The 19,303-nt window shown below is 43.2% G+C and overlaps 1 long non-coding RNA gene across 1 annotated transcript in view; it reads right to left on the reverse strand.

The window, feature by feature from the left end:
• The window catches only part of LOC147011902 (uncharacterized), a 38,064-nt gene extending 22,988 nt beyond the window's left edge, over positions 1–15,076 (reverse strand). Inside the window, exons 1-3 of the long non-coding RNA XR_015051836.1 lie at positions 14,861–15,076; positions 13,650–13,841; positions 11,457–11,535 (exon numbers count right to left, since the gene is read on the reverse strand). This is a non-coding gene — a long non-coding RNA (uncharacterized LOC147011902). The remainder of the gene's footprint in view (positions 1–11,456; positions 11,536–13,649; positions 13,842–14,860) is intronic.
• Between the last annotated feature and the right edge of the window lie 4,227 nt (positions 15,077–19,303).

Consider the following 19,303-nt stretch of genomic DNA (forward strand, 5'->3'; position numbering starts at 1 on the left):
TCAAATATATTTTGCTTTGAAATTCAAAAACAGAAACCATTTAAACTTTGTAAATCATGTACCTCTACCTTGTAGCAAATGCCGACTGTACATGCTGATCGGGACACGAACTGTACCGCGATCGATTGTTGGGCTCTTGGCAAGTGGCTTAAGCACTCAAGTAAGCACTTCAATTAAATGGTTAATAAAGAATGGCTGGCCAAGCTGTGACTGAATACCATATAGGATCCCTTTAACTTTAAAGCCGATCTTCACCACGCCCACAGCAGTTAAATAAATTAAATGGTTGATAAGGAAGGGCTGGCCAAGCTGTGACTGAATACCATATAGGATCCCTTCAACTTTAAAGCGGATCTTCACCACGCCCACAGCAGTTAAATAAATTAAATGAATTCGTTCAAATAATAACTTTATCCACAATATATTTGCTGTTTAATGTAGAACAACCCTGGAGACATCGCGAAGTTTAATCACCCGTGAAATAAACATTGCAGATAATCCGCCACCCGTCACATGGTACATTGGTTTGCGGTCCACGCAAACTTTATAACCTTATTATAAAACGTCCGTTTTTTTTTTGTTTTTTTTTTTTACCAAATTTGCTTCAATTCCTTGCAAGGCAACTCACAAAACCTCCGAAAATATACACAGATCTGGCAGACTTGATGGATAAGCAGTTCCTCTGGGGGACAGGACACAAGGTCAAGCAGTAAATGCAAAAAAATAATTATAGTGTTCCTTTAAGGAGAGATATGGAGAGAGAGACCACTAAGCCTGGTGTTGGCTTAGTGGTTAGGGTGGCGGCTTGGGATCCCAGGATCCTGAGTTCAAGCCCCGTTGGCTGCTGAATTAACACCAGGGGGTTGACTCAGCCTGTCATCCTTCCGAGGTCGGCGAAATGAGTACCAGTGTACTCGTCCCGGTGTATGCCCCGGTTAGAATAGGTGTACCATATCCCTATGTGTCGTAAGAGGCGACCAGGGTTGGCGTCAGGAAGGGCATCCGGCCATAAAACATTGCCTCAAGAAAAAAAAAGCCAAACCCCTGCACAGCAGGGAAAAATGGCTGTAAAAACGGTCATTATTTATTTTTCTTTAAGGCCTATCTCAGTTATTTGAAATATAATGAATTTACCTGATGAAAAAGGCGTTTTTGGTCGGATTTTCACAAAATTTGTTGCATTCAACTCTGAATCTGTCAGCATCTATAAAAAAGTGAAAATATAAATCAAATTGGAGTTAAGCAAGGCCATGAGGCCGCCTAAAACATTCGAGAAACCTCACATTCCCCCTCCAAAATTGCTACACGATCTCAATTCATCAACTTTCAACGGATTTTCATGGAAATCGTTTTCGTAGAGTTTGAACCTACATTAGCAAACACCAAAAGTGAAAACAGAAATCGAATAAAACTTTAGACAAAGTCATGAAGCCGATTGGAAGCATATGAAAGCTCCTCAGCTCATGTTGCTTCATACTGTATATAAATCCACAATACGACGCAAAAATGTAAAAAACACCCGATTTTCACAAACCTTGGGGCAAATTGACTTCCAGTTCTGGGTTTGGAGCGATGACACCAGGTCTCCTTCAGGGCTCTCTGCTGACGATCTCAAAGTTAAGTTTCTGGTCGTTATCTGTCCCGTTTTAACTGTTTATTTTCTCACCTGCATGTTACTGTGTGCTCCTAGTTCGGTTTTATTTCAAAAATCGTGCTATTTTGTGAGTTTTTGTCGACCTTGTCTTAACGGGTTGCTTTAGGCCTACCCATCCTTCCCCTTGGTGTACGATCGTGTTTATTTGTATTTTCTCCCCATTACCTTCAATTCCTATCTTACCCACTTTCCCAACCTACCCCATCGCTCCCAACAAAACACTCTGTTTCTTGTCTTAAATCAAAAACAAAAAAAGCAAAACAAAACAAAACAAAAAAGCAAAACAAAACAAAACACTACCTTTCTCCTTGCATACTCCTGAGTCCCGATCCTTCTTCTTCTTCTTCTTCTTCTTCTTCTTCCTCTTCCTCCTCTTCTTCCTCTTCTTCCTCTTCTTCCTCTTCTTCCTCTTCTTCCTCTTCTTCCTCATGCCGGCACACCATCTTTATTTGACTGAGCTGAGAGCTGACCTTCTCTCACCATTTTATTCACGATTTCTTCCGACAACCTTCCATTCCCGAATCGTACCTGTTCTTCAAAAATCCATCAAAATTCAATAATCTTCCTTGTATCCTTTCGATCTATACACCTGTAACCACGTGTCTCTCGACTCTTCCTGGTACTTTTCATTGACCCAGCAGCTTCACACTACGTTTACCGTTCCAAATTCACCACACACTTCCACAATTTTACTTCAATCTTCCCTTTTACGAATGTTACGCAATCCATATTTAAAATAAATAAATTCACTTTTGACTATACACCTCCCACAGCCACGTGATCTGTTTCCACCCCCTGCGTTTATCGATCCAATTTCACCATTCACCTCACAATCTTTTCTACTACACTTCATGACCTAATCTGATGAAAACTCTCTCAAACAATAATAATAATAATAATAATAATAATAATAATAATAATAATAATAATAAAAACGATCTCTTTGAATGCTTCATCTTCCTCTTTCACATGTGGTACTCTTTACTGTATCAGAATGCACTACTCTTCTACTATTTAAACAGACTGCTCTCAATTCGACCTTTCCTTCATACCTTGCCTAAAAAAAATCCAACTGTTACAGCGTTTCTTCTCTCCCTTCTCTGAATTCACCTTCATTGCATCCCTCAAGAAATGTGTTTAATCGCATCTCTGACCTAAAACTTAAAAAAACCCAGTTTGCAGTGAATGTTCGCTTTCCATCAACCATTCTTTTTTTCCAACTTCAGTGCCAACTCACCCCTCTCACCCCTCACTCTCAAAGCAACCATCACACTCTTCTCCCTCCAAGCCTCCCTCTCACCTCTCTCAAAAACTCCCCCTCACCTTTCTCCCTCAACTCTCCCCACTCACCCTTCTCTCACCATTCACACCCCTCACTCACACTTCTCAAAGTTGCCCCCCTCTCATCTCATCACGTCCATCTCCTCAAATCCTCAACTGCCTTCTTCCCACTCTCTTGACCCCCCTCTCCCCCAGCACCACAGAGCCATTTCTCCTCCTCATTCGGCCCCTCCCCTAGCTATTCTGCAATCCCCCACACTCTTTCAACAACCCTCCTTACCTCTGCCCCTCGTCCCTTGTCCTCCCTTCCCCCTCCCCTCCCACCCCCTGCACCCAAAGCCTCCTCCCCTCCCACTTCATTAACAGTGTAGACCTCAAATATCCGGGGCCTTCGCTCAAACCTTTCACATCTTTCCATACAGGTTGCCACTGACAAACCAGACATAATCTGCCTAACAGAAACTTTCCTCCCTCAAGACGTCTCTGACTCCCAAGTATCTCTCCCTGGTTACTCCCTCCTCCGGTATGACAGACCTGAGCCTTGTCCTGGTGAAGGAGTTGCTCTCTTCAAAGACTATTCCTCACTCTCCATGGACTGCCCTCACTCCCCCACACCCCCAGGAATACCTCTGGCTCTGGCTTCCCCTCCACTCCCACCTCCTGTTTATGTGTGTTCTGTACTGTCCAACAAACAGTGATGACTCCATCTTCACCTCACTTTCCGAAAACATGGACCAACTTCTATCTTCTCATCCAAACTCTCTCTTCCTCATATGTGGTGACTTCAATTGTCATCATGACAGTTGACCAGGTATGGGTACCTCTCTCACCTGTCATGGCACTTCAGCAAAAGCTTTCTGCGACTCATTGGGACTGACTCAATCGGTAAATTTCCTGACCCGGTTCTCAAACAATGGTACTCCATCTCTTCTGGATCTGATTTTGACAAATTTCCCTGAAAATATCTGCTGCTCTTTCTCTGCTCCAATCGGTTCTTCTGACTACGTCCTTGTCAAGGTGGACATCTCTCTGGCTATTATCAGAGAACCACCTCACCGCCGTCGAGTCTGGCATTTCACTCAAGCCGACTGGCAGGGTCTCCAAGCAGCCATCAAACTTATAGACTGGTCTCCTATCACTACTTTCTCCAACATCAACTCATCCTGGGAATTCTTTCAAAGAAACTTGCTCTCCCTCATGCACAGATTTATCCCCTATCGTCTTTAGTTGTCCTACCCTTCCTCCCACCCATGGTTCACTGAAGCTTGTGGTGAGGCAGTTTTCCTGAAACAACTTGCCTTTGCTTCATGGAAAGCAAACCCAACTGAGGGTAATCTCAGTTCTTTCCATAAAGCTCGGAACAAGTGTGTATGTACCCTCAGGAGAGCCAGAAAACAACATCTTTCTCAGCTCAAGTATGAACTTTCAAACGTCTCTCCCTCCTCCAAATCCTGGTGGTGTCTCATGATATCTGTTTCTGGTGTATGTTCCCCCTCCATCCACTCCCTTACCTCAAATGGCCACACTGCTGATACCACACGTGAAAAGGCTGAATGCCTAACCTCAGTGTTTGCATCAAAATGTTGTGTCCAAAACCAATCGCTTTCTCTGCCTACCTTACCCAGTCACACCTAACTGTCCCTGGACTCTGTGTCCTTTTCTCCTGCCAAGGTGAAGAGCTTGCTGTCAAACCTCAACTTAGATTCTGCAACCGGTCCAGACGGCATCAGCCCTATGTGTCCTAAAAACCTGCTCCTATGCTCTTGCTCACCCTCTCTCTGTTCTATTCACCCTCTCATTTGTTGAAGGTCATCTGCCATCCACTTGGAAATCAGCAAACATTACCGCCCTGCATAAAAAGGTGCAAAAACAGATCCCTGCAACTATAGACCAATCAGCCTTCTCCCAATCATCAGCAAGGTTATTGAATCCATCATCGCTTCAGACATTAAATTCTTCCTTCTCTCCAATGGTCTGATTTCCAGTCATTAATTTGGTTTCAGATCAGGTCACTCTACCCTGGATATGCTGCTTCTGCTCTCCCAACAATGGATGGAGGCCCTCAATGCCGGACATGAAATTAGAGCCATATCCCTTGACATATCGTGTGCTTTTGACACGGTCGAGCACCTTGCCCTGCTCACCAAACTCTTCCTATAGTATCCAAGGCCATCTCCACTCATGGCTCACAGACTTCCTCTCCTGTCGCAGTCAACGTGTGGCCCCAAATGGAGTTCTTTCATCCCTTCTTCCTGTCCAGGCTGGAGTTCCTAAAGGTAGCGTTCTGGGCCCTGTTATTTTTCTGGTTTTCAGCAATGATCTCTTCAACTCTCTGGAAAATCCTCTTTATCTCTTTGCTGATGACTCCACCCTCTGCCGTACCATCTGTCATCCCTCAGACCGGCATGCAGCAGCTTCTTCGCTCAATGCAGATCTGGGTAAAATCACAAACTGGTCCAACATGTGGAACATGTATTTCAATCCGGACAAATCTCACACTCTCCCTATGTCTCTCCGAAAGGACCGTTCAGAAAACCCTCCAAAACACTTTCTCAAAAATCCTCTGGAAGAAGTCCTTTCTTTCAAGCTTCTGGGTCTCACTATCTACCATGATCTTTCCAGGGAAAGCCACATTTCAAACCTGGCCCCCACAGCCAGTCGCCGACTGGGAATCCTCCATCGTGCAAAGTCCTTCCTCGGCCCACCTGAGCTCCTGACCACTTACAAAGCTTTCGTCCGCAGCCTGATGGAGTACTGCTCTCCTCTCTGGGCTGGTGCTCCTGCCTCCCACCTTTCTCGGCTTCACACTGTGGAAGCCAAGGCATTTTGGATCATTGGCATCTCCCGCAATGAGGCTGAGTCTTTGGGCCTCTCACTCTCTCACCGCAGACAAGTCGGTGGTCTTTCTGTCTTCCACCATCTCCTCTCCAGTCTCGACCCCCCCCCCCCGCTCTCTGCGATTTGTCCCCGCCATATTTCCGCAGGGCGCTCAAGGTCCGCTAACAACCCCCTTCTGTTAAAACTACCAAAATCACGAATCGCTGCTCACCTTCACTCTTTCATTCCTCTTTTTTCCCCACCTTTTGAATAAAATCCCCCACTCTATTCAATCCCATTCTTCCATCCAGGCCTTCAAAACAGCTGTTCACCACCACCTCTTATCACCCCCCATCCAAATCCTCGATCTTTTCTACCCCCGTTAATCCACCCAAGCCCACCTCCTTCAAATTCCCTGCTTTCCTTCCTGAAAGTCCCTGTAATGTCTATCTTGTATTCCCCATGTTCCCCACCCCATCCCTCTCCCTTCCACAGATCTCCTAATGTCTCTGTTCCACATTGTTTTGTCCTTCCCATTCCCGCCCCTCTTGTCTCATGCCCCCCTTGATGTGCATTGTATGCTAGCTCTCATACGAGCCTCGACAAGGTATACACAATAAAATAAAATAAAATAAAATATTGAGTGTTAAGCTACCTTTCGCGACTGTGAAAAGTGAAAACAGAAAACAGAAAAAGTTAAGGTACAAAGTGCAATGCCCCCATGCCAAATAAATAAATAACAAATCCTCCAGTGCACGACATCGCTGGGGGACCTCAGACGGCCGGCGATGCCGTCTTGCAGCATATGGAGTCGGAATTGGGAAGGAGCGGTGTACAATAATTGATTAATTGTGTAATAAATTATTTGTTTAAAAAAAATAAAAATCTATTTCTCAATCAATTGGTGAATAGCATACCTAAAGCACCACTGTTTCATCTGAATATGTAAGTTGAAAATTAAGTAATTCGTTGAAAAATGAATAATTGGTCGATTAATTAATTTATCATTAAATCAAAAATTCCCTTTATAGCCAAATCACTTGGTCACTGTCATGTCCAAATATCAGCTTCCGAGCTCAAAAGGTGCCTGAGATATTGCCAGGATGGGAAATAAAATAAATAAGTAATTAATAAATCGATAATAAAGTAATGAATCAATTAATTGATTAACCAAAAAAACTAACAAATAACTTTTTTGCCAAAGCACACACTTACTTTTGTCCCCAAATTTCAGCTTTCGAGCTCAAAGGATGGCTGAGATATCGACCAGAAAAACAAACAAGTAAACAAAGGGAGTAAAAAAACTGAGTCCTCCATTCCTTTGGCACCCGGCGATGATGTCATAGATCTCTGTATGTAGAATTGGGAAGGAGCGGTGTACAATAACTCGACCATTATAAATACAGCTATTCGAAGGTATGATGATCAGGCATTCGATGATATCAGTAAGGAAAGTGAATAAAACAACATTTTGAGCACTTTATTATTAAATAATTCATTGAGGCCTGTTCCAAGTCGAGGCATGGTTGAGCAGGCTAAAAACATGGCGGCGTCAGACCCCAACGAGGGAGGTGGCCGAGGATATGCCTGATGAAGGATATAATTAAATAAGGTTGTTAATTATCTTCGAAAGGGGTGTTTTAATTAACCCAAACACCCAATTTTCACTCATGTACTTCCTTGGAGTTCTCTTAGTACGCATGCAAAGTTTCACGCTGCGAGGTTTCATGGTTTTGGAGATATGGAGGAGACACACACACAGTATAGATATAGATAATTATTTAACCCTCACTACTATGAATTATATTTTGCTGCCTAGACCTATCAATAACATCTTCAACCGTAGTTCCCTCCACCACAGCCTCTTTACTCCCCTCATTTTTAAAATGGCATAACTTAACCTTCACACAATACCCACCACAAACCTTACCACCCTATCCCTATCTTTTAAGTGTATGGCTATTAATATGGAAACATTTGCAACTTACCCTGTGCAGTCTTGGAGAAAAAGGACATGGAAGGGGTCTTCTCAACTCTTTGCCGAGCATGATATACATTAGCTTTGTTCATGAAATTTGAATAACAGGTGCGATGGCAATCATACGAAGCCGATGGGTCAAATGGAACACTCCAGAGCTGAACCTTATGCAAACTCTTGTTGGAGAAACTGACGATTTTGGACCATCTTTGAGAAAAAGATGCATTTAAATAAACAGATCTTTTGGACCAAGTTAGCCCTGTTGTTGCATTGCAATGCACCACAATTTTTGTCTGAATCTCGTTATTACTCCACCTTATCATTTTCTTCTGAAAAATAAACCTAGCTTTATCTATAACTGCCTGGCACTGTGCTGTCTTCATGCAGCCCTATCCCCCCCACTTCCCCCACGTTTATTACCTTTTCCAAATCCTTCTCCTGTGTGACACGCTCCAAGATTGTTTCGAATCCAGCTAGCTACAATCTCTTACCTGAGCTAAAGGTAAGTTTGATTGATCGAGACAGCATAAAACTTTACCTAAGTACTATTAAACTGAATGTTTTTGGAAATGTAAACAAGGGGATTTGTAGTTCTACAGTGTTTCAATATATAATTGAATTGAAATCAAACAAAACTTTTAAAGACTGCAGTAAAGCAGGCAGATATGCCACAAGGCACTGAAGAGCAATGAAAATTTGGTCCAATGGACCAACGGGCAGACTAGTGGAACAAAATAGCAAACTGAACCAAACCAAACCATCCTCAAACTAGAACGGGCACTCAGTAGAGCGCATACCTTCGCCAACGGTAGATTTTGCCCCCCCCCCCAGAAACCGTTGATTGTGAGGGTATTTAATCCCATAGCACATCTGCCATCTCATATGTGTTATGATGGCTTAAAAACATTAAATTTCCTGTGTCATATCGTATATCACAAGATTGGGCATTGAATTCACAAAATTTTGGCATTGGTTGCATGCAAATTGGATAAAAAAAAAAAAAAAAAATCGACCGCACTATGGCAAAAATGACGATTTTGACCTTTTCATGACCTCAACCTTGACCTTTGTACTCTTAATTTTGTAAATGGTATTAGAGTGTGGGGAACAGAACAGTCAACATTTTGGTGTTGGTTTCATGCAAAGCGGATAAGAATTGACCGTGTTGTGACTAAAACCGCACATTTTGCAATGTCGTGACCCCCCCTGACCTTTGACTCCCAACCGCTAATAAGGGTTATTACGTCATTGTGTCATGTCACATATCGCAAGATGGGGCATTGAATTCTGAACATTTTGGCATTAGTTGCATGCAAATTGGATACAAATTGACCGCGCTATGGTAAAAAGACGATTTTGACCTTTTCATGACCTTGACCTTGACCTTTGACCCGATCGCTCCCAAAATATAATGAAATGGTCCTCGGATAATAACCAATCATCCCACCAAATTTGCTGCGATTCAGTTCAATACTTTTGGAGTTATGCGAATAACAAACAAGCACACATATTCACAAATAAATAAATACACAGCGATCAAAACATAACCTTCGCAACAAAGTTTGCGAAGGTAAATATTGATGATAAATGATATTACCCCCCCCCCCCCAACCATACCAACACTGGTTTGGCAGTTTCTTTTGCTCCTGGAAGTAATTTGTTCCCTTTCTGTCGATGCATGTCTAGACTGCAAACGTTGCCAAAGCTGCAGGGCCTTTGTGTTTCTTGGGTAAGCCAAATGTTGTATTGATTCATGAAATAGATTTCAAAGTTTTCTTTCTATTTACCTTCTTCCTTGCTAATGTTACCTGCAACTATTTGCAAGGATAATAGATAGCTTCATGGGCAGAACAAGAAGTGCAAGTCCATTTCTCACTTGATTTCAATTCATCCTTGATGAAGAAATACAGAGCATATTTAGAGAGATGCTTGCAAGCAAGTGCTCAAAACAGAATGGAGCACCCGGCACCGCTTAACAACATGGCAGCCTCCGATGTAATCAATGTTATGGTCGATCGAGAGCAAATGCTGCTGTCATCATCATCATCATCATCATCATCATAATCATTGATCCTGTAATACCCAGGTCTTTTCATCGTTGGAATACTGAACTTTAGTTTGTTCATGTGCTTGAGAAGAGCAGGCTTATGGAAGGTGGAAGCACTCATTCCACCAGTGCCTGTCTAATTTACATTGAAATTAATTTGTTGTCTTTGGCTTCAACTACTTCCTGTTAGACTGTTCCTTCCATCATGTCAGGGAGATCATGAATAAAGACCGTTCCAGTCATCCACCACTCTACTGCTAAAAAAGCACTTCCTGACTTCTAGTCTGCTCCTCTACTTCAGTAACTTCCTCGAGTGACCACAAGTTGAAGTATGTCCAGCTCGCTTGAATAAATGACTGGGATCGATTCTGATCTGCCCATGAGGAATCTGTTGTACAATAATCATATCACCTCTCATCCTTCTGTAGTAGAGAGAGTGTAGATTCATGATCCTCAGCCTATCTTGGTAGAGAAGTTCCTTGATTTCTGGAACCAGGTTAGTGGTCCTCCTCTACACTTTCTCAACTTTATCTGCATCTGACTTGAATCGCAAGTGCCAGACGATATTTCCATATTCTAGGAAAGGTCTGACCAATGTTGAGAACAAAAGTGGCAAGGAAGTCCTGTTCAGGTGACTGAACATCTTACTTGTGATGTCAAGTAGCTCGGGTATCCTTTGTTAACAGCTCCCGCAACTTGTTCGTGGAATATAAATTCCCTGTCCACTAGAACTCCCAACTCTTTCTCCTGATTGACTTTCTTTACTGAAACTCGATTCCTAGTGGACTCCTGTTTGAGGTTGTTTCTGCCTATGTGTACCACCTTGCATTTACCTTGGTTAAAGGGCAGTTGCCATATGTCAGACCATCTAGTTACACAGTCCAAGTCCTTTTGTAGCACTGCATTTCAGTTTTCTGTGTGGTTTCAGCTGGGCTGTACAGATTTGTATCATCTGTAAACATCTGAACTGTTCCTTCCACCATGTCAGGGAGATCATTAATAAAGACAGCAAACTAGAGAGTTCATAGAACACATTATCCCACATAGGGTTCAGGCATATACTTCAATTTAAAAAAAATATATTTTAAAGATTGTAATTTTTTTTCATTTTGGAAATTCAGCATTCTTATACCCCACCCTTATTTAATATGTCCAAATACTATTAAACAGAAGGGTCTTGAAAGTGATAAGAAGGTGATTTGTGTTCTGCAGTGTTCAAGTATAAATTCAATTTTGATAAAATAAAGATTGTAAAGAAATTAATTCCAGAATTTACCGCTATTTTACCATCGTTGACGCAGTGTCTTTTACTCCACTCGAACACATTAGATGAGTTATTTGTGCCTGTTGTTTGTGTCCTTTATGACATCCTTAAAAACAGCAAGTTTCCTGTTTGGAATGATTTTCAATTTTGTTTGACTGCCAGACAGGCAGACAGACAAAAATAACTATCTTACTCCTCTCTGCGAATGCGTGATTGGGCCAACTTCAGAGAAAAGTACTGTTAAATGGCAGGTTTGTTTTCTGATTCATGTTGAGAATATAACATTCAATGAAAATAAGTTGTTCCTCGATCATAAAGTGACGTTTGTAGACAGACAGACGGACATGAATCAATTGCTGAACCCCACTTTTCGCTACATGTGTGCGGGGTAACAATGCAGGACCCAGTACACTACCTTGCGGTACACCGCTTGTCACCCTGCAGCATGCACCAGCCAGACATTGCACCATTTACTATTGCTCTCTGCTCTCTTTCTGTCAAGAAGGCACAAATACAAACATACATTTTCCTTCAATTCCATAGTAAACTTTCATGGGGGTGGGGGGGCTTTCTTAAAGTCAAGATATAGAACATCAACTCCAATTCCTTGATCCAATATTCTTGTCCATTCCTCTATCACCCAAAGGAGTTGAGTCATACATGATCACCCTGTTGTAAATGCATGTTGGCTTTCAACTAGAACATTGTCATTCAATAAGAGTTGGTGGTATATTTCCGGCACCCTGAACAAATTACAAATTCCAGCCTAAATCAGCAATGGTCAGACGTCAGGCCTGTCCAGTGCCCAGACGTGGCTCATGTAAAACTTGAACCAAAGATGTTTCCTGGTCAATCGCATAAGGTGGCAGTAGTAGTAGTAGTAGTAGTCAAAAAAAATCATGCAGTAGTTATGGAGATTTAAGAAGATCACTTTCATTCTTTAATCCCATTAATGCATTAAGCATCATGTGTGTTGGATCCCTTTGGTGGTGTCTGTGCACATCTCGTTAGTACTGCAGGTGGTGTAAAGACTCGTGCATGGTGGTATCAGTTACATATCCACTGCTTGGAAAACGACTTTGCAGGTAATCATGCACAATTTGCCTTTATATTTTCCTACTGTCCTTCCAGCTGCCCAAGCAAACAAGCAGAGCCTCAGAGCAGAGCGTTTCTCGCACTAACTCGCTCGGGAATGGAGGCTCCTGGAGGATTCCAGTGCATTTTGATTAAGAATTAGGCCTCCGGTGAATTATTCCTATTGATTTCCTTTCACTCTGATCGTTTACCTATGCAAATAGATTCGTAAAATATTTATTCGCAGCAAAATCTGCTAGAGCATCCTGGATTGATCGGCATTTGATGCGTGCAGCAATAATTGCGATCTGTTCGCAAGTGTTGATTTTTGCCTCTTTTTGTGTTTGAGTCACTATGACGCTTTTGCACCGTCAAAGCGATTACCTGTGAGGCTCTTCCAAAAAGTGAGCCAGGCCATGACAAATAGGAGATGCTCGATGCGGATCAACACTCATTTCCCGAGACTGAAGATTTTGCGCTTGACGACATCAGAACGTCCAATACTCGGGACAACGCATCTCCCTTTGTCTGATTACACCGTCCATTCTTAACATGAAGAGGAACACACATTGCATTTCAACCCATGAACGCTCACCTGGTTCTGTTCATGACAATCCGTTCGATCATCTCACCTGATGTGCGCTAAACAGTCACGTGCTACAATATATTAGATGTAATTGTATTGCAATGCAGCTGGACTCCACATCTGCCATTTTAGTTCACCTCTTTAGGTGGCCACATTAGGGGCGGGGCCTATATACACTAGGCTCTTGCTGAATTTTTCTTGAATTGAAACAGTTTTAAAATCAAAGAATTTGGCATGATTAAAATTTGATAGTCATCAAAACTCTATTTGATTTCCATTACATATGAAAACGAGAAGGGCACTCGGTCGAGTGCACACCGCTGCCACACAATGCCTGATCCACGAGAACATATCGGGCCCAATAAATTTTTGAGATATGGTGCTATGTTTCATTTTGTCCCTATCTTTCAACGGTGAAGAATCACTTTAAAAATCCTAGTAGTCAGATCCAGATCTTCACAAAAATCTAATTAGTTTGTCCTTGTCACACACCTAACCTGCCCACCAAATGTCATCTGGATCCGTAAACAATGTTTTGAGATATCTTGCAAACAAACAAACAGGCAGACAGGGGTGAAAACATAACCTCCTTCCACTTCCGGTGGCGGAGGTAACTACAACTACACTCGGTAGAATACATACCTCTGCCAGGCTGAACAGTTTAAGTTTTGTATCCAAACTAGCAGGGTAACCCGCGTTGCCGTGCAACGCCGGATCCCTCCTCCCACCCCTTCCCCTCCTTCATCCCACCCCCTCTCCTGCCCCTCTTCCCGGACTCCCACCCACCCCACTCCTCCCTCCTCCACCCTTCCCCCTCCCTCCTCCCACACAGGAATTTTCACAGGAATTTTATCCACGGTTGGAAAAATTCATTGATATGACTGAAAGAAGTCATGGAAGATGTATATAATCGGCACCATGCAATGAATCAGGGGTGTGTTTGGTTACCAAGTTCCTTGTAGAGTGCTCGCCAAGTGGCTTAATCACTGCATCGGAAACCGTTGATAAGGAACAGCTGGGTTGGCAAGTGCTAGCTCGCTGCTTGGTAACTGAACTCATCGCTGGTGTCTGTGGAACTGGTGTCTGAACTCATCGCTGGAACTTCCCCCCTTCTCGACAGCATACAGTCCATACAAAACGCTGACAAAAAAGTATTAAAAAAAAATAATTAAAGAATACAAATATTAATCACAAGCAAATACAACCCGTTGTTTTGCTGACGGGGGTGAGAATGGGGGAGGGGTGAGAGAGGAGGGAGGGGAGGGGTAGAGGAAGAGAGGGAAGAAAGTGGAGGCAGGAGGGAGGGGAAGCTAGGAAGGGGAGAAGAGCGAGGAAGGCGGGTGGGGGGAGGTGGGGAAAGGTATGCCTCACCAAACATTGCAATATTATGGGAGAGAGGGGTGCGAGGAGGGGGGTGATAGAGTGATATAAAGAGAGAGAGAGAGAGAGAGAGAGAGAGAGAGAGAGAGAGAGAGAGAGAGAGAGAGAGAGAGAGAGAGAGAGAGAGAGAGAGAGAGAGAGAGAGAGAGAGAGAGAGAGAGAGAGAGAGAGAGAGAGACAGAGACAGAGACAGAGACAGAGACAGAGACAGAGACAGAGACAGAGACAGAGACAGAGAGAGACTAGTAGGCGACATGGGTGGTCGCGAGACTAAAGCGAATTTGAAATACTTGTGCATGCCCGTCGGTGCGTGGCCGTACGTGCAAAAAAAAAAAAAAACTTTCAAACCGCGAGCCAGAAACGACAACAACACAGGCCGTTCCTTCGCTCTCGCGTTCTCGCGACAACCACACAGGCCGTTCCTTCGCTCTCGCGTTCTCGCGACAACCACACAGGCCGTTCCTTCGCTCTCGCGTTCTCGCGACAACCACACAGGCCGTTCCTTCGCTCTCGCGTTCTCGCGACAACCACACAGGCCGTTCCTTCGCTCTCGCGTTCTCGCGACAACCACACAGGCCGTTCCTTCGCTCTCGCGACAACCAAACTTACACACATACATACACACATATATATATATACACACACACACACACACACACACACACACACACACACACACACACACACACACACACACACACACACACACACACACACACACACACACATACACACACACACACACACACACACACACACACAATTAAAATCAAGTTTACCTCCCTGTCTTTGCTTGCCATGACATTCGCTGCCATGTAACCGGCACGGCCCGTGACGTCATCGTCGGCCAGTCGCGTTCCTTCACTCTCGTAAACGACGACTGGATTGGGGCATTGTGTTTATCTATAAATGCGCATAAAAAATGGAGAAATTATTAGAATTCACGAAGTCAATTAAATTTTTGTCACCTACTTGCTTATTTTTCTATCGTAAGTTATTGCGTGTTTAAAATTTACTTCCTGGTTCGAAGCATACCAGTTCACTCTGATGTTACCGAAATTTATACACCGTCTAATGTGAAAACGATCATAACTTGGGGCATTGTGTTTATTTATAAATGCGCATAAGAAATCGAGAAATTATTAGAATACACGAAGTCATCATTATCCGGAAGCCCGTACGTTGTAACCCGTAATGGGGAACGCGGCTGAGCTTCCCTTCCCCGTCGGCCACGCCCACGCAATAACGTGTCTTGTCATTGGTTTGGTAACTAAATGGCCATAACTTGGGAAGCACTTGTCCGATTAATATCAAAACTTGAAAAGGCACATCCTCAGGTCCCCAGCAATATATCTGGCAAGTTTCAATTAGATCGCACCTGTGGTTGTCGATAAACAGCGGTCACACACACACACACACACACACACACACACACACACACACACACACACCCACACACACACACACACACACACACACACACACACACACACACACACACACACACACACACACACACACACACACACACACACACACACACACTGCTGGAATTAAAGATAGATGTAGATAAGAGAACACATCAGATGGCATTTTTGCCGTTCGTTGTGTTCCATTCCCAAACCCTACGTTAGGGAATCCCAACCCGAACGTTGGGGTGAAAGCATATAGTAATATAATTGCATACTAGTCATACAGTTTTTGACGGATCGGACTGAAAATTTTTGACAAAGAGGTTGATTATAGTGCGAAATAAAAGCTCAGAAGCAGATTTTTGATTTTCGATTTTTTTTTTTGATTTTTCAAAAATTTCAAAGTCCCGTTGCGACACAACGGTGGCGTCCATAGCAACGGTGCTCAAAAGCATATAACTGGATCCTGGTATGAACCTACCAGTCAAGTTTCATCAAAATCGGTTGACTCCTCTGGCTTCCAGAACTGTCCACTACATACATACAGACAGACGGAAAACCTGAGAATAACGGTTGTCTAGCGACCACCCAACAGACAGACAGCCAAACAGACAGACAGAGAGAGGGGGGGGAAAGAGAGAGAGAGAGAGAGAGAGAGAGAGAGAGAGAGAGAGAGAGAGAGAGAGAGAGAGAGAGAGAGAGAGAGAGAGAGAGAGAGAGAGAGAGAGAGAGAGAGAGAGAGAGAGAGAGAGAGAGAGAGAGAGAGAGAGACAGAGAGAGAGAGAGAGAGAGAGAGAGAGAGAGAGAGAGAGAGAGAGAGAGAGAGAGAGAGAGAGAGAGAGAGAGAGAGAGAGAGAGAGAGAGAGAGAGAGAGAGAGAGAGAGAGAGAGAGAGAGAGAGAGAGAGAGAGAGAGAGAGAGAGAGAGAGAGAGAGAGAGAGAGAGAGAGAGAGAGAGAGAGAGAGAGAGAGAGAGAGAGAGAGAGAGAGAGAGAGAGAGAGAGAGAGAGAGAGAGAGAGAGAGAGAGACGGACAAGCCAGTAGGCGACATGGGTGGTCGCTCGACTTAGGCGAATTTGAAATATGTAGATAAGAGAACACATCAGATGGCATTTTTGCTGTTCGTTGTGTTCCATTCCCAAACCCTACGTTAGGTAATCCCAACGCGAACGTTGGGGTGAAAGCATATAGTAATATAATTGCATACTAGTCATAGTTTTTGATGGATCGGGCTGAAATATTTTGACAAAGAGGTTGATTATAGTGCGAAATAAAAGTGCAGAAGCAGATTTTTGATTTTCAATTTTTTTTTTTTAGGATTTTTCAAAAATTTCAAAGTCCCGTTGCTAGGCAACGGTGCCGTCCATAGCAACGGTGCTCAAAAGCATACAACTATATCCTGGTATGAACCTACCAGTCAAGCTTCATCAAAATCGGTTGACTCCTCTGGCCTCCAGAGCTGTCCATTACATACATACAGACAGACAGAAAACCTGAGAATAATGGTAGTCTAGCGACCATCCAACAGACAGAGAGAGAGAGAGAGAGAGAGAGAGAGAGAGAGAGAGAGAGAGAGAGAGAGAGAGAGAGAGAGAGAGAGAGAGAGAGAGAGAGATGAAAAAACAGGAGAGAGAAAGGTGAGGGGTAGAGGTGGGGTTAGTAAAGAGAATGATGTGTTACGCTTAATGACCGAAAACACACACACAAAAAATAAAAATAAAAATAAAAAAAACACTCATGTCAGACCAGCTGTTCACACAACGTCACAATAGAGTTTGTAAAGTAATCCGCTGGTACATCTGCAAAAACTTTGATATCCTAGTTTCAGAAAATTTGTGGGAACATGAACCAAAACTAATCACTGAAAAGATGTAAGTTCCGACCGCTCACATACGACCTGATGGTCCCATCGAGCGTGAACATCGATAACAATGCGTTGCAACGAGATATTATACTTAGGTACAAAAAAAAAACACAGAGAACAAGGCATTGCTGATTGAGGTGTTAATACCAGTAATTTAGGACTAAACGAGGCAGGAATCAAGAAAATGATTAAACACCAATATCTCAAGAATGAAGTGAGAAGATCCTGGAAGCTGAAGAATGCCAAAGTTGTACCAGTGATACCTGGACCTTCAGGAATGATGACAAAGAACATCACAGAAATATAAAACATAGGGGTAATACCCCTGGGCGCTCACCTGGTAGCAGCTGGATAAAATAACCAGGCAACCACTGGTAGGCATGGATGAACCCACAAAATATATAACGGAGAAGAAAGTAAATACCGATGGATGTTTGTTTTTTTTAATGTCATGAGCAAAATTTGGTACATCACAGGTGATAAAGGTTGTGGTCTAGTTTCATCGAAATTGTGTGTGTGGTTTCAGAAAGGAGAGAAAATACATATTTTGGGGCAGAAACCCCCCTGTAGAACCCCTTCGACCCCAATTTTCTTTAATGTCGTGAACAAACTTTGGTACATCACGGGTGGGGAAGATGGTTATCAAGTTTCATCAGAATTGCGTGTGTAGTTTCTGAGAAGAAAGCAAACGAATATTTTGGGGAGCAACCCTCCTCACCCCATCGACCCTCCTAGACCCCAATTTTTTTTTTAATGTCGTGAACAAACTTTAGTACATCACGGGTGGTGAAGATGGTGGTCAAGTTTCATCGGAATTGTATGTGTAGTTTTGGAGAAGAAAGCAAATACATATTTTGGGGGAACCCCCCTGAAGTTCCCTTCGAGCAAGATTTTTCTAATGTCATGAACAAACTTTGGTACGTGATGGGTGATGAAGGTTGTCGTGAAGTTTCATTGGAATTTTGCGTATTGTTTGAGAAGAAAGCAAATACCTTTGGGGGGGGACCCACCCCCCCTGTAAACTCCCTCTGTAGACCCCTTCAGACTCCGTTTTTTTTTAAAATGCCATCACTTGTGATGAAGGTTGTGGTCAAATTTCATTGAAATCGTATGTGTCGTTTCTGCAAAGAAGTGGCAAGTATTTGTGGATGGACGGACGGACGGACAAATGACGTGCCATCACATAAGCTCCCCGAAATTACTTTAAAGGTGAGCCAAAAACCATCCCTGGGAATATTATTACAAACGAACTACAGTTGGAGGTTGTCCGGGGATCAGCGATGATCCCGAAGAGAACCCTCGGCACAAAACTTTGAGAAGAGAAAACTTCACAGCTTGGTCCATGAATCGTGACCCCTTACTGAAATGAAGGTGGATGCTTTGAGCCTGCCCTGGGAGGACTCCATTCCACATTCTGAAACTCGCACATGTAGATACCAATCAACGACACACACACACACATGCACACGCACACGTGCATGGGCACTTCTCCTTTTAGCAATAGATGCAAAAATCTAATATAATTTCTCTTGTGGCCCCAGCCCCATACAAACAATGCTGTTTCTTTATCACAGCCCTCACTGCTCCCATAGCTCGCACCCCCACCCTCCTCTCCCAACATATTTAACATTAAAATCATCACTTTATTTAAACTTACCCTGTACATTGTACATTCACAAGTCACATATATGTCCTTCCCATCCGTGTTCAGAAGCACCCAAACCAGATTTGGTGTCTTCCTCAAGGAAGACTACCTGATACACGTAAATATATCTGGAACAAGCTTTATGTATTTTTATGTCATCAAGATATCCTTTGCCGAAGACTTGGTTACTGTTCCTTGGTAACAACACACAGAATCATCTCTCCAATCCGTTCTTGAGTATGGCAGCTTGGCTGCCAGGTAACTATCATTTCTTGGAAGTGCAGCTGTGGCGCTGTTGCTATG

This window comes from Eptatretus burgeri, chromosome 15, assembly GCF_056783735.1.
Source record: "Eptatretus burgeri isolate ZD-2024b chromosome 15, Ebu_testis_v1, whole genome shotgun sequence".
Classification (NCBI taxonomy): Eukaryota; Metazoa; Chordata; class Myxini; order Myxiniformes; family Myxinidae; genus Eptatretus; species Eptatretus burgeri.